The sequence below is a fragment of the Eucalyptus grandis genome, chromosome 4 (assembly GCF_016545825.1).
Source record: "Eucalyptus grandis isolate ANBG69807.140 chromosome 4, ASM1654582v1, whole genome shotgun sequence".
Classification (NCBI taxonomy): Eukaryota; Viridiplantae; Streptophyta; class Magnoliopsida; order Myrtales; family Myrtaceae; genus Eucalyptus; species Eucalyptus grandis.
In genome coordinates, this window is record NC_052615.1 from 35,961,126 (window position 1) to 35,974,299 (window position 13,174).

The 13,174-nt window shown below is 38.9% G+C and overlaps 1 pseudogene; it reads right to left on the reverse strand.

Annotated features, from left to right (window-relative positions):
- Positions 1 to 909: 909 nt before the first annotated feature.
- On the reverse strand, positions 910 to 2,722 carry LOC120292442 (annotated as a pseudogene).
- Between the last annotated feature and the right edge of the window lie 10,452 nt (positions 2,723 to 13,174).

A 13,174-nucleotide genomic window follows, 5' to 3' on the forward strand; every position in this document is an offset into this window, starting at 1 on the left:
CAATTCCACCCATGGTTCAAAGGTCCAGGGTTAGCAAGCCCGTCACTGCATCTCCACTGAGACACTAGTAATTAGGTTTTCTAGGAGTGGATGTGGCACGTGAATATGATCATAAATGAAGTCATTCGGGGTAATTGATAAGAGCAGACAATATAGACATTGCATGAGTGCAGAACGTTAATAAGTTGATTAGTGTGCGAGGTGCTCTTTGGTTAGATGAGGGTGCACATGCGCCACATTGGGAGGGTTTGATAAGTTGTTTAGACCATAGGAGATCTCCAAGATGTATGCAGTAGACGATGTTGTCCGATTCATCCAAGAAATGAACACGTGCGCGCATACGGATGTGAGCATGTTTATAAAATTGCCAACGTGAAAAGATGAGTTCTTATATTGATTTGATTGACAGTCTCAAAAGTCTCGGTGTTCAGTCTATTCTTTTCTTTAGCAACTGGCGTTAGCTATCTGTCATAAAAATCACAATCTTATTATGGAATGTTCAAATTGAGCCATTACTGCTTCGAATCAAGTCATAATTACTTTGGGTTGAGGCATTTTTGCTCAATTCCACCCATGGTTCAAAGGTCCAGGGTTAGCAAGCCCGTCACTGCATCTCCGCTGAGACACTAGCAATTAGGTTTTCTATTAATTCTTTAGTCAAGGGAGTGGATGTGGCACGTGAATATGATCATAAACGAAGTCATTCAAGGTAATTGATGAGAGTAGACAATATAGACTTTGCATGAGTGCGGACTTAAGATTGCTCCTCTTTCTATTCATTGCTTTTGGCTAATTGGTTATATCCATAGAAGCGAGCAAGAGTAGAAGTAAGCATCATATAAGATGAGATCGAATAGAATTGAAACGCGCTAGTTCATTTTGTTGTAGTGGAACTACTTGGATAACTTGTGTAAAAGGATGTTTTGACTTCATACCGAGGGTGTTTTGCTATACACTAGTCAACGAGTATGACATCGCCTTGAGAAAGTACATCATAGGATTTGGAGAAAAGTTGAATAGGCATCATATACATTTAACAAAACCCTAGAAAGTACAGGGGGGATGGAAAATCTACAAGAGGTGGCCGTTCTCATAGTTTGAGAACTTACAAAGGCATCCAGGGTCCCCGAGTTTGGCCAGAAGGTAAGCACGTGTTTTGTGGATCTACGATTCAAAACCACAGTGTAAACCTAAACGCCCATTTGATTTTGACGCTTGGCCTGCATGGCTTGAAACATCTCTCTCTCTCTCTCTCTCTCTCTCTCACATCAGCAACGACTCAGCAAAAGAGTCCAGCTGAACAAGATCATCCTCCGTCCGCAGGAGCTGCAGATATTCCTCGTAGAGATTCTCGAGCGTCCCGTTCTGATCTTTTCCTGGTTCTTCTTCGGATGGGCACTCAAGACGATGAGGGTTGGCAGTACTGTCGTCATTTGCACCGTTAAAAAATTCATGGTGACCGCGATCTTGCGGATCACCAACAAAGAAGCCGTATAGCCCAGCAGTTTCATCTGACCTGGCAACATGAGCCACTTCTCTGTCAAGTAACCCTCCTTGACTGGAGGACCAGCTAATCGCAGTGTTGCAATCGAAACTGTCGTTTCTAGGTAAAGAGAAGGACGTAGTAACCCTAATGGCCTTGGGAAGATGAACTTTGGGCCTCTCCGTGGCCTCCGCGGATGCTCTATTAGGGCTCTTCTTGTTGTTGTGCTTCGATTTTTGGTGCTCTCTTTAGTGGATTTGGCGGTCGTTTTCCTCCTCTTAGTGGAGGGTGGACGATGGGTCGGGTGATTGTCTTGATTTCTCAGGAGCCTTTTGCTGAGGTGGGTGTTCCAGTAATTCTTTATCTCGTTATCGGTTCGGCCAGGGAGCCTACCGGCAATGAGAGACCAGCGGTTGCCGAGAAGGGAGTGCAATCTGATGATCAGATCGTCCTCGTCCGGAGTTATGTTGCCCCTCTTGATGTCGGGCCTCAGATAATTCATCCATCTAAGTCGGCAGCTCTTTCCGCACCTCAGAAGCCCTTCATGCATTTTGTAACGCCCATGATTTTCAGTAAGCATGAATACAGCCTTACGAAGTGAATATTTTGAGGACTGTTGTGGCACGCTTTGAGTAAAAAATAAATCGCTAAAGGGGTGTTCATCTTATTTATTAGGATGTATTTTATCTCGAATCACCAGTCCTTTTGGCTTTTGAATCAAAGTTCATTATAACCACTCAGGCATAGAGAAATTCCATTTCAATTTTGAATATAGAACAAGAAATTAATGAAGGCAATTAATATTAGTTAGGGCTTCAAATTACGTGGGCAATTTAGTAGCCAAAGCTGAGTAATGAGGAATTACCAGCTTTCTTAGGGAGGGATCTCCAATGGCCTTCGCCATGTGCTTGAATATAGTTAACAAGCAATGAGTCTTCTCTAGGAGTCCAAGGACCCCGGTGCAATCCGACCTTCGCACAGCAAGGAGCCCTCCCCATTCCCGTCTCTCCGTCTCTCTCGACAATGGGTCAACTGCGACAAGATGTCAGCAGGGCACATCCAATTGCAGCGAGTGGCATGATCGGCGTACTCTTTTCGAGCACTTACCAACAGAAGGCTGCCGGCCTTTTTAAGTTTACGGATCGCCTTGCGAAAAAATTGGATGTTACGTCGGTTCCTATAAAGGAACGGCGGGAAGACAGCTTACGAATTGCCAATAGGGGGGAAAAGAGAGGCTCAGGGAGGTGCGTCAGTATTGATGGGGGTATAGCTATAAAGTTGAGGTGATTTATAGAGTCACCAGGAAGATATAAATATGTTGGCCAAGCTGCGTCCACCAGTGCGCAGTCTAAACGCAAGACTCCCGAACGAACGCAGCGACCCTTCTCGCTATCTGCCCTTCTCTCTCCCTCACGTGCTTCTGTACTAAGTCGTGCATGGGAAGCGCAGTGCGTGATTCCATTCCAAGCTACCCCGCACTGCCCTGAAATTGAAGCGGGCCGATCGAGTTCCAAAAGATCAGGGCCCGTCGGAAATGATCTTTTGAGAAATGTCAGACGGGTCAGCCAATGAGGAACCGGGAGGCACGACAACGCACTACAACAGGCAAGCTCAAGTTCATACAAGGGCTTGCGAGATTAATTAAAAAGGGGGATGCCCCGCTAATCGAGATCTTCAAAGACAACATTATCATAAGATCCTCCCAATTGGAGCTTTCTAGTCAGTGCACTTTCTCATGCGATAATGGCGGAATCCCTCCTTTCTTTCTAGGTGCATGTATGCTTTGCTCGACAGTTCTACTGCTCCGTTTGTACAATACCATGTGGAAAATAACAGCTCAATTTCCATGCCGGCAGATTTCTAAAAAAGTGGGTAAGTATTAAAAACACAAAAAAAAAAAAAAAAAAAAAAAAAAAAAAAAACACGATCGGTATTAAAGCTACCGGTCACCCGATTTCTCCCATAAACTTCAGATAAACTACCGAGACTTTTCTCAAATTATAATTTTCTTTGACGGTTTACAAGTAATCAATTTTTTCATTATCTTTTACTGCCTTCTGTTTTGTTTTCTTATCAACGTCTTAAATATATCAACTTTCATGAGAGTTCACTAATCTTAATTTAAGTGACTCACCAAATTTTTTTTCTTTTAAATTCTATCCACTTATGGTTATTAACTCTCATTTCAATTACTTACCGTTTATTTATTCTTTGACCATTCTATTGTTCCATTCCCAAAATAACGTTTTTTTTTTTTTTTTTTTTTTTTTGGGTACCGGTAGAATTCTGAAAGAATTTATAAATACCAAAAAGCGGTTGGTAAGAAAGTTACCGATCACATGATTTCTCGGTAACATGTTGATATCCTACCGAGACTTTTATGAAATCATTTACTCTTTTGATAGTTTACAAGATCAATTTTTGTTATCTTTTGGTATTTTTAACAATGTCTTGAATTTACCAACTCTTATAAGATTCACTATACTTTATTTGATTGTTTTAATCAAATTTTACTTTTTTATATAAAAATTCTAACCAATATTGGTTACCAACTCCTGTTTGAGTTACTTACCAACATTTTCTTTTTATTATCAATTACCAACTTTTTTTGTCTCTCTTACAGATGCCTTCATTTTATCAACTCTTGTATGATTTACCAACCTTTATTTCTGTGACTTACCGATTTTCCTCCTATCGGTTATCACCAATTTTGATTTATTAAGTCTCATTTTTATCAACTCTTGTACGATTTACCGACCTTTATTTCCGTGACTTACTGATTTTCTCCTATCGGTTACCAATCAATTTGATTTATCAAGTCTCATTTGAGTTGCTTTATCAAAATTTCTTTGTTTTTTCTATCTAGTTACAAACTTTGATTTGCCCTACTTAAGACCAAATAGATATTAATGACTAAATCAAATGAGAGTTGGTAACACAAAATTAGCCGATAACTTTATTACAAAAAATTAATAAATCGTTGGGAAAATTTTAAAAAAGGACCCAAAGTGTCATTATTTTCTCAAATAAGGGCCCGAAGTAGACTTTGTTTCAAATAAGGACCTGAAGTGGCTTTGATTGTTTCAAATATGGGCTTGAAGTAACTTTGGTTGTTTCAAAATAGGGACCCGACCTCGCCGGTTGCCAACCAGCTAAATTTTTCGATCGATCAAGGGTATTCTCTGAGAGTGCTAGTATGAACAAAATAAAGGAGTTAGGGAAGAGAATAAGAACACAAGATTTATAGTGGTTCGGCTTAATCCAAGCCTACGTCCACTCTCCCACGCTAACTGACCTTCTTGGCTGGATTCCAATATGCAATCAACAAGAGATTACAACTTGAGTGCAAACACTTAGTAGATCACACTATCTCACTAAGTCACTCTCTTGGTATTTCTCTCAAGATTACAAACGTTTAAGCTCTCAAGAGACAAGTATATGATCGAAAGTCGCTCAGACTTTGGAATTATAAATTCTACGCTTCGTCTCTTACTTACTCATCGGTCCATGATCTCCTTAAATACTCCTCCACTTCCAAACTACCGTTGGACAGTATCCCGGAGAATCGTCTTCCAATATACCCATTGGACAGCTCGTATCTAGAAGATTTGGTAGCCGTTGAGTGACAAAGGTAAAATCCCAAATTGATTCCGATCGCCCATACAAACGAAATCTTGGTTTCCATAAGTAAAGCTTCTTCGTATAGAAAGATCTTGTCTTCAACATCCAATTGTCAATCAAATAGATTGAGTCAATCAAATCAATCTTGATGTGGAATCCAAACCGGATCACTAGCCGTTATATGATTGGGCTTGAGTTACGATTCATCGAATCTGGATGTAAAGTCCGAGTCCGTAGACTTTACAATATGAGTCGTAGACTTTACAATGCGGGTCGAACATATCTCGCTTACGAACAGATTTAGCTTTAAGGTCTGTACCCGGTTCGGCTTGACATAGAGTCTGTCTTACGGTTCGGCTTGAGCATAGAGTTTGTCTTACGGTTCATCATTCACGTTCGTCTGGAATTAGTCGAGAGTTTGAGACTTCGATGTAGAAAGAGACTTTGACACTAAAGTCAGCGAGTCTTCAGACTTTGAGTCTTGAGTACGCAGTCTTGAGACTTTGACACGAAGTCTGGAAATCTTCAAAATATACTACGGACATATGTTACGTTCAGTCTTCTGGTCATCTTCGACTTTGATAATATCCTTTACATGTTCTATTATCTGCATGGTCTATTACTCAACCATTAAACATGTTAGTAGCCTTTGATTTATTTTGTCATCTTCAAAACATCATAAGGGATTTCCCTAACAATCTCCCCCTTTTTGATGATGACAAAACAATCTCTGAATATGCAGATTTGTAAACACGCTTTTAATTCAAATCAAAGGATATCAGAAGACAGTAAATAAATTGAGCATAATAATATATAGAAAATAATCGCAGCTCAATATTATGCCATAGATAATATAATATCAACCAATCAGCACATATGCATATTCATATCTTCTCCCCCTTTTTGTCATAATCAAAAAGCGATAGTAATGGATTCACGTAGAGAATGATAACAAATATCTTGCATGAATCACAATTTCCACAAATCAGCTTTTATCGAATATTAAAGATATGTAATATAGCTCACTTCGATCATATCAGCAAATATCCAATAAAAATCACAGATGCATCATAAAATTCACGTACACTTTTTGTCATAATAAAATGATAATATCAGTAAGAGATTTATTAATGACAAAAGGTAATAAAAGATGCACTAACCAGATTTTTTAGAATAAATTCTGACACATTTACCTTTCCTTCCATCCATAATAAGATCATAATCAATCCAAAAAGATTTTTCCATAATTGATCAATGCTCCCCCTCAATTTGTTGCCTTTTTGAGATGATCACGATTCTTTTCCTTTTCTTTTGGATTCGATTTCTCCCCCTGCGATCATGACAATATTTGCGAATAGAATTGATGCTTGTGCACGTTGAATAGAATATTTTTCTAGTATTTCCTCCAGAAGATAGAATAAAATCTTCATGGTTTTCTGATCAGTTTTCCAAAATCCTTATGGAAGATTCTTTTGTGACCAATTGTCGCAGGAGATGCATTTCTGATCGCATCATGATTTGCATAGATTTGCAATCATTCATCCCTTAAAGAATTTCCTGCAATCAACTCATTTCCCTTTTTGGTATCCATTCATTTGGATCCTTCCTTCGGGATCTTCATCGTTGAGTTGCTCCACGTCATAGGATTGAAGAGTGCCGATCAATTCATCAACGGTGAGTGGCATAATCCTTTGAGTCTCCCGGATTGAGGTCTTGACATGGTTCCAATCTTTTGAGAGACCTCGCAAGAGTTTGTTGACCTTCATTGGAGAAGAAATTTGCTGACCTTGATATGCTAAACCATTTACAATTTCTGTAAAACGGCTGAACATATCTCCAATTGACTCTCCTTGCTTCATCTTGAAGGATTCATATTTGCCGAGCAAGAAGTTTACTTTTGTCTCTTTTACACGATCGGTCCCTTCATATGTAACATGAAGTTTATCCCAAACTTCTTTTGCTGTTTCACATGAAGAGATTCTGTTATATTCAACGGGAGACAATGCGCAATGTAAAGAATAAATAGCTTTTGCATCAAGCGCTTCTCTTTTGGACATCTCCATCCGAGACATAGGAGCGGGGAGTTTCGTTTCTTTGTCTTTGCTATTCTTATTTGATGTAGACGCAATAGTGGGATTGATTCCTCTTTCCACAACATCCCATTGCAAGAGATCTCTGGATCTTAGGAATGCTTTCATTCTGTTCTTCCACACGTCGTATTCCTTTCCATCAAAATATGGCGGCCTTGTGTTGCTTTGCCCTTCCATAAGTCCTGGTGCCAACATACTAGCCATAAAGAATCTTTAGCTCAAAAGTAAAAACACTTTTATAAACCGAGAACTTGGCTCTGATACCAATTGAGAGTGCTAGTATGAACAAAATAAAGGAGTTAGGGAAGAGAATAAGAACACAAGATTTATAGTGGTTCGGCTTAATCCAAGCCTACGTCCACTCTCCCACGCTAACAGCCTTCTTGGCTGGATTCCAATATGCAATCAACAAGAGATTACAACTTCGAGTGCAAACACTTAGTAGATCACACTATCTCACTAGGTCACTCTCTTGGTATTTCTCTCAAGATTACAAACGTTTAAGCTCTCAAGAGACAAGTATATGATCGAAAGTCGCTCAGACTTTGGAATTATAAATTCTACGCTTCGTCTCTTACTTGCTCATCGGTCCATGATCTCCTTAAATACTCCTCCACTTCCAAACTACCGTTGGACAGTATCCGGAGAATCGTCCTCCAATATACCCATTGGACAGCTACGTATCTAGAAGATTTGGTAGCCGTTGAGTGACAAAGGTAAAATCCCAAATTGATTCCGATCGCCCATACAAACGAAATCTTGGTTTCCATAAGTAAAGCTTCTTCGTATAGAAAGATCTTGTCTTCAACATCCAATTGTCAATCAAATAGATTGAGTCAATCAAATCAATCTTGATGTGGAATCCAAACCAGATCACTAGCCGTTATATGATTGGGCTTGAGTTACGATTCATCGAATCTGGATGTAAAGTCTGAGTCTGTAGACTTTACAATATGAGTCTGTAGACTTTACAATCTGGGTCTGAACATATCGCACGAGCATTTAGCTTTAAGGTCGTACCCAGTTCGGCTTGACATAGAGTCTGTCTTCCTCGGTTCGGCTTCAGCATAGAGTTTGTCTTCGGTTCATCATTCACGTTCGGATCGGAATTAGTCGAGTTGTGGACTTCGATGTAGAACAGACTTTGACACTAAAGTCGCGGTCTTGGACTTTGAGTCTTGAGTCAGTCTTCGGACTTTGACACGAAATCCTGGAAATCTTCAAAATATACTCTGGACATATGTTACGTTCGGTCTTACGGTCGTCTTCGACTTTGATAATATCCTTTACATGTTCTATTATCTGCATGGTCTATTACTCAACCATTAAACATGTTAGTAGCCTTTGATTTATTTTGTCATCTTCAAAACATCATAAGGGATTTCCCTAAGATTCTCATCATTTGGCATTTTCCCCTTTTCTTTTTCTGGTTCTTCTTCTTCCTCTTTGTCGATGGCTGCCAACCATCGATGATGCCCACAAAGGGCTGGGCGAGGGTCGCCTTTGCCGTTGAGGGCCATCCACGCTAGCCACAGGCAAGGGATGGCGTTGCTTGGGCGTGGCGACCCTCACCCAGGGGTCATCTACGAGGTCGGCCTTCGCTAGCTACTAGTAAGGGCTGGCATGGGCAGCCCTCACCGGCGAGGGCGACCCTTGCCCAGCCCTCTGTGGGCATCGCCAGTGGTCGGCTGGCCACTAGCGAAGAGGAAGAAGAAGAAACAAAAAAAAAAAAAGAGGAAAGAAAAAAAGGCGGAAAATGGCAAAAGACAAAAATACTCTTGATTGTCGAAAAGTCAAGTCCTTATTTAAAACAAACATAATCACTTTAGGTCCTCATTTGAAATAACATTCACTTCAGGCCTTTATTTGAGAAAGTGATGGCACTTCAGGTCCCTATTTAAAACAATGTTCACTTTGGGCCCTTATTTGAAAAAGATGGCACTTGGGTCCCATTTTGAAATTTTCCCTAAATCGTTAAATTAAAGCTAGCAACTTTACATAAGAGTTGGTAAATTTAATTTATATCTAAAAAAGGTAAATAAAATTTGATAACAAATAAGATGTTTGGTAATTAAAAGAAAAGTCGAGTTGGTAGCAACTCGAATGAGAGCTAATAGCACAAAACTAGTTGGTGACTTAATTGGAGAAAATGAGTGAGTTGCACTTATTATTAAGGTTAGTAATCTCTAAAAAAATTGGTAAATTCGAGGTGCTGCTAAGAAATGTAGATAAAAATCTGTCAATGACAAGCACAGTTGGCAAACAAGAAGTTTTGAGTAAAGATCCACAATTAAACAAAGGATTTCTAAATTGCAGCCACATTATTTATGATTTCTATCTATAAGTGTCAACGCCTAATTTTTGCTTAAAGATAATTTGTATATGTTTTTTTTTTCCTTTTAAATAGTCAAACTTGTTTTCCCACAAAAGAAAAAATTCATTTTATTAAAGGTCAAGTTGTTGGATTTTGAATTACTCAAAATGGGCAGAGCATTCGGTTCATGAATTGGGGTAGAGGGCAAGAGATTAGCTGAACAAGATTAAAAAAATGCGAGGCAAAGCAAGGAGGGAGGGCACGCAAAAGAAGGAAAGGAAAGGAGATGGGCGCGCAAGAAAGCAAGGAGAGCAGAGGATGATACGCAGGAAGTGGGCAGATTCATTTAGAAAGAACAGCAGATTTTATTGCACCGTTGCTGCTTAGTCAATCATTGCTGTTCGCCCCTTCATCATCATCGGTGAGTCAATCACGTTGGATCATCCGGTGTTGTGACCGCGGAATGCAAGGCTGTAATTTATGGTGGTGTGGGAAAAGACCGATTGTGAGAAGGTCTCGAGAATCACCTTTTAGCGAAAGTGGGAGGGCCCGGGTTTAACCGACTCGAGGAGGATTTCGGATATTTGTTCACGTTCGTGCCAGAAAGCAGGCGTCGTTTTTTGAACCGATTTGATCACTTGTGTTGGGTAAATCATCGTTAAGATCATTGGAGTGATTGGTTCTAGAGACTTAACTCTCTTCTGTCTCTACGTTTTGTTAGACGGGAGATTTGTCCTTTGGAAGTTGCGACCGAGGCGTCACCTAGGTCGCGATCGGCGGACCGCCTTGGAATGTGCCGCTCCCAGGCCGATATTTGCCGACGCGGCCGGCGGGGGTCGGGGGTAGGCGCCTCTGCTCTGCCCCTCGTCCTTTGTCATCCTTTTTGGTATGTGTGATGGCGAGAGCTTGTCGGGGAACGAATGAGGGAACCTGAACTGGTGCAAAGTGGAATTGCACGTCATGATTTCATATAAAGAAAAGAAGAAGAAGAAGGGAATATTCATGATTGCATAACGAGGTATCATTTAGTATTTGAATATTATTGCAAATTTAGATATGACTTTCATTTTCTCTTTGTCCATGTGGTGGATTTCATGATTAGAAATTCCATCCATATTTTGTCTCTACTGGCGTGCTTATTTTATACCCCACTTATGAGGGTCTTGCCCCAGGGCGTAATAACGATGTCAAGTATATTCTTTGCCCAACTCATATTAGATTTTACTTACCATACCTTGACTGCACTTTGATTTTTGGATTTTCACTTTGTTTTTTTTTTTTTGTCAGTCCTACTCTATGCCTACTTTACATTCACCCTCAGACTTTTGCCATGCCTCTTGCAGAGCGTGGGAGTCGAAACCCACTCCTGAAACTTACTTGTCCCCATCCCATCCTCTCTAAGAAGGTGGAGATTTGACCCCTCACCTCCCCTTCCATGTTGGAAGGGTGGCCGTGGGCGAATCCCAATGATTTTTCACTTTGTTCATTTGGCTGGTGATTATATATATGTAATTTATTATGTTGTGCTCAACTATGAAATGTACCCAGGATTCATAACTGGATAAGGCTATGCGACATAATTAACAAAGCATGTTTAGGTGCTTGAAAGGGTGATAATCGGACAATTAGCATGACCAAATCCCCAGACCCGAATGCCTAGTTTGTGGAAGTAAGCGACCTCTTGTGCTTTACCTGGCTCCTAACCGGCTTCGAAAAAAAAGTTAATAGCGACTCTTAAAGTAGAAATGATTTCCATAATCAACTAAAGAAACTAATTTGCAATCAAAAGGGTTTGGAAAAACACACGCCAGCACGAGCAATGCCTCGCATTTGTGCCCACTTGATAATCCGTCAAACCTCCTCAGGTTCATCTCAAAAGGGTTGCAACAATAAGACATTCATAAGACATTGTTTTTTTCTCATTACACGTAACATTTAAACATAAAGATTAAAAAAAAAAAGAGTTTAATGTTCTTTTCATTTGCAGTTGGCATAATGCAGCCACTGAGAATGGCATCCTTTGTTTTTTTCTTTTTTATATTAAAATATTTAAGGGTTAATACTGAAAAACCCCGAACTGTACACTTGTGACAAATTTACCCCAAACTATTTTTTTTGACCATGAAAAATCCCAACCAGTTTTGTGACAAATTTACCCTGCAAATGACCATAAAAAACCTAAATTGGTACATTTATGACAAATTTACCCTAAACTAATTTATTCGACCGCAAAAAACCACGAACTGATAAATTTGTGACAAATATACTCTTCGCTAAATTGAATTAATATCACAAAAAAATCATAAAAATTGTAAACTTTGACAAACGGATCGTAAAATCCCAAATTGGTATACTAGTCAATTGTCACGTGTCATTTAACTTAATAATTTGATAATAAAATTTAACAAAAACTAACAAAGGGTAAATTTGTCACAAGTGTACTAGTTTGGGGTAAATTTGTCAAAGATATACCATTTTGGGGTTTTGGTGGTCAAAAAAATGGTTTGGGGTAAATTTGTCACGAGTGTATGGTTTGGGTTTTTAGGGTATTAACCCAATATTTAAATAATAAATCAAACATTTATCTAATAACTTTGAGAACGGTTGAATATGATTCTATAAAATCTTAGATGGTATCAAAGTTAGAGGCCACGCTAATACTAGGCAAAAAGACCGGATTAAACATAAGAGAAAATGTTATAATATTTAAATAATAAATAAAGCTTTCATTTGACATTATAAATTTTTTGAACGATCGGCTGTAAACCTATAAAATTTCACAGTTTAGAAGCATCTTTTTTTGGTATTTTGGTCAAATAGAAGCATCTCTTGTTTAGGGAGCAGGTTGCGTGCATTTTTATTTTATATTTTTAGGTCCCGGGATTATATATATTGAGTGAGCTAGTCTCTCGATTGAGCCGTCGTGGTATGATCCTTCCCGTAGTTGTCGCAATTAACAAAATAACTTCTACACCTGCTTTGGCGGACTTCGATTTAGTCTGGAAGTGGCGAAATGAGCCAGCAACTCGGTTTTCCACTCATATTTGTTAGATTGAATTTACAAATACAAAAATTATCCAATCAATACTAAACATGTTGTACAGATGCCAATAAATTCTATACTTTTCGGTTTCACGGTTTAGTCCTAAATCTTTGTGCGTAATTCTAATGTAACTTTTCCTATCAACTTTTGTCATAATAGTTGATGTGGCGATGTGCCACATAAGACGGCCGGTGATAATTTGATCATCACGTTAGCTATTCCGACGAAAATTTATTGAAGGATTATATTGAATTTTCGAGCGAAAGTGCAGGATTGAATTGACAAAATTAGAAAGTTTTAGACTGAATTAACATCTTTACAATATGTTTATGACTGATAGGTTAATTTTCCCAATTTAAAATGGGTGACACCGATTTTATTCATGGGATAAAATCAGTTATAAGGAGCGAAAATTAACTAATAATGGGCACCTGCGTTTTTTTTCGGCATTTGCGATGTCAATCATTAAAATGAAAATTTATTCCTTTTTCTCTTTTTTCTACTACCATAATTAAAGAGTTATATAATATTATGATTTATCTTTTTTTTTTTTTTTGCGTCAGACAAAGTGACTGGACCAAAAAGAAATCTAAAGGAAGAGTGGTCCATCTAAAACACACTTT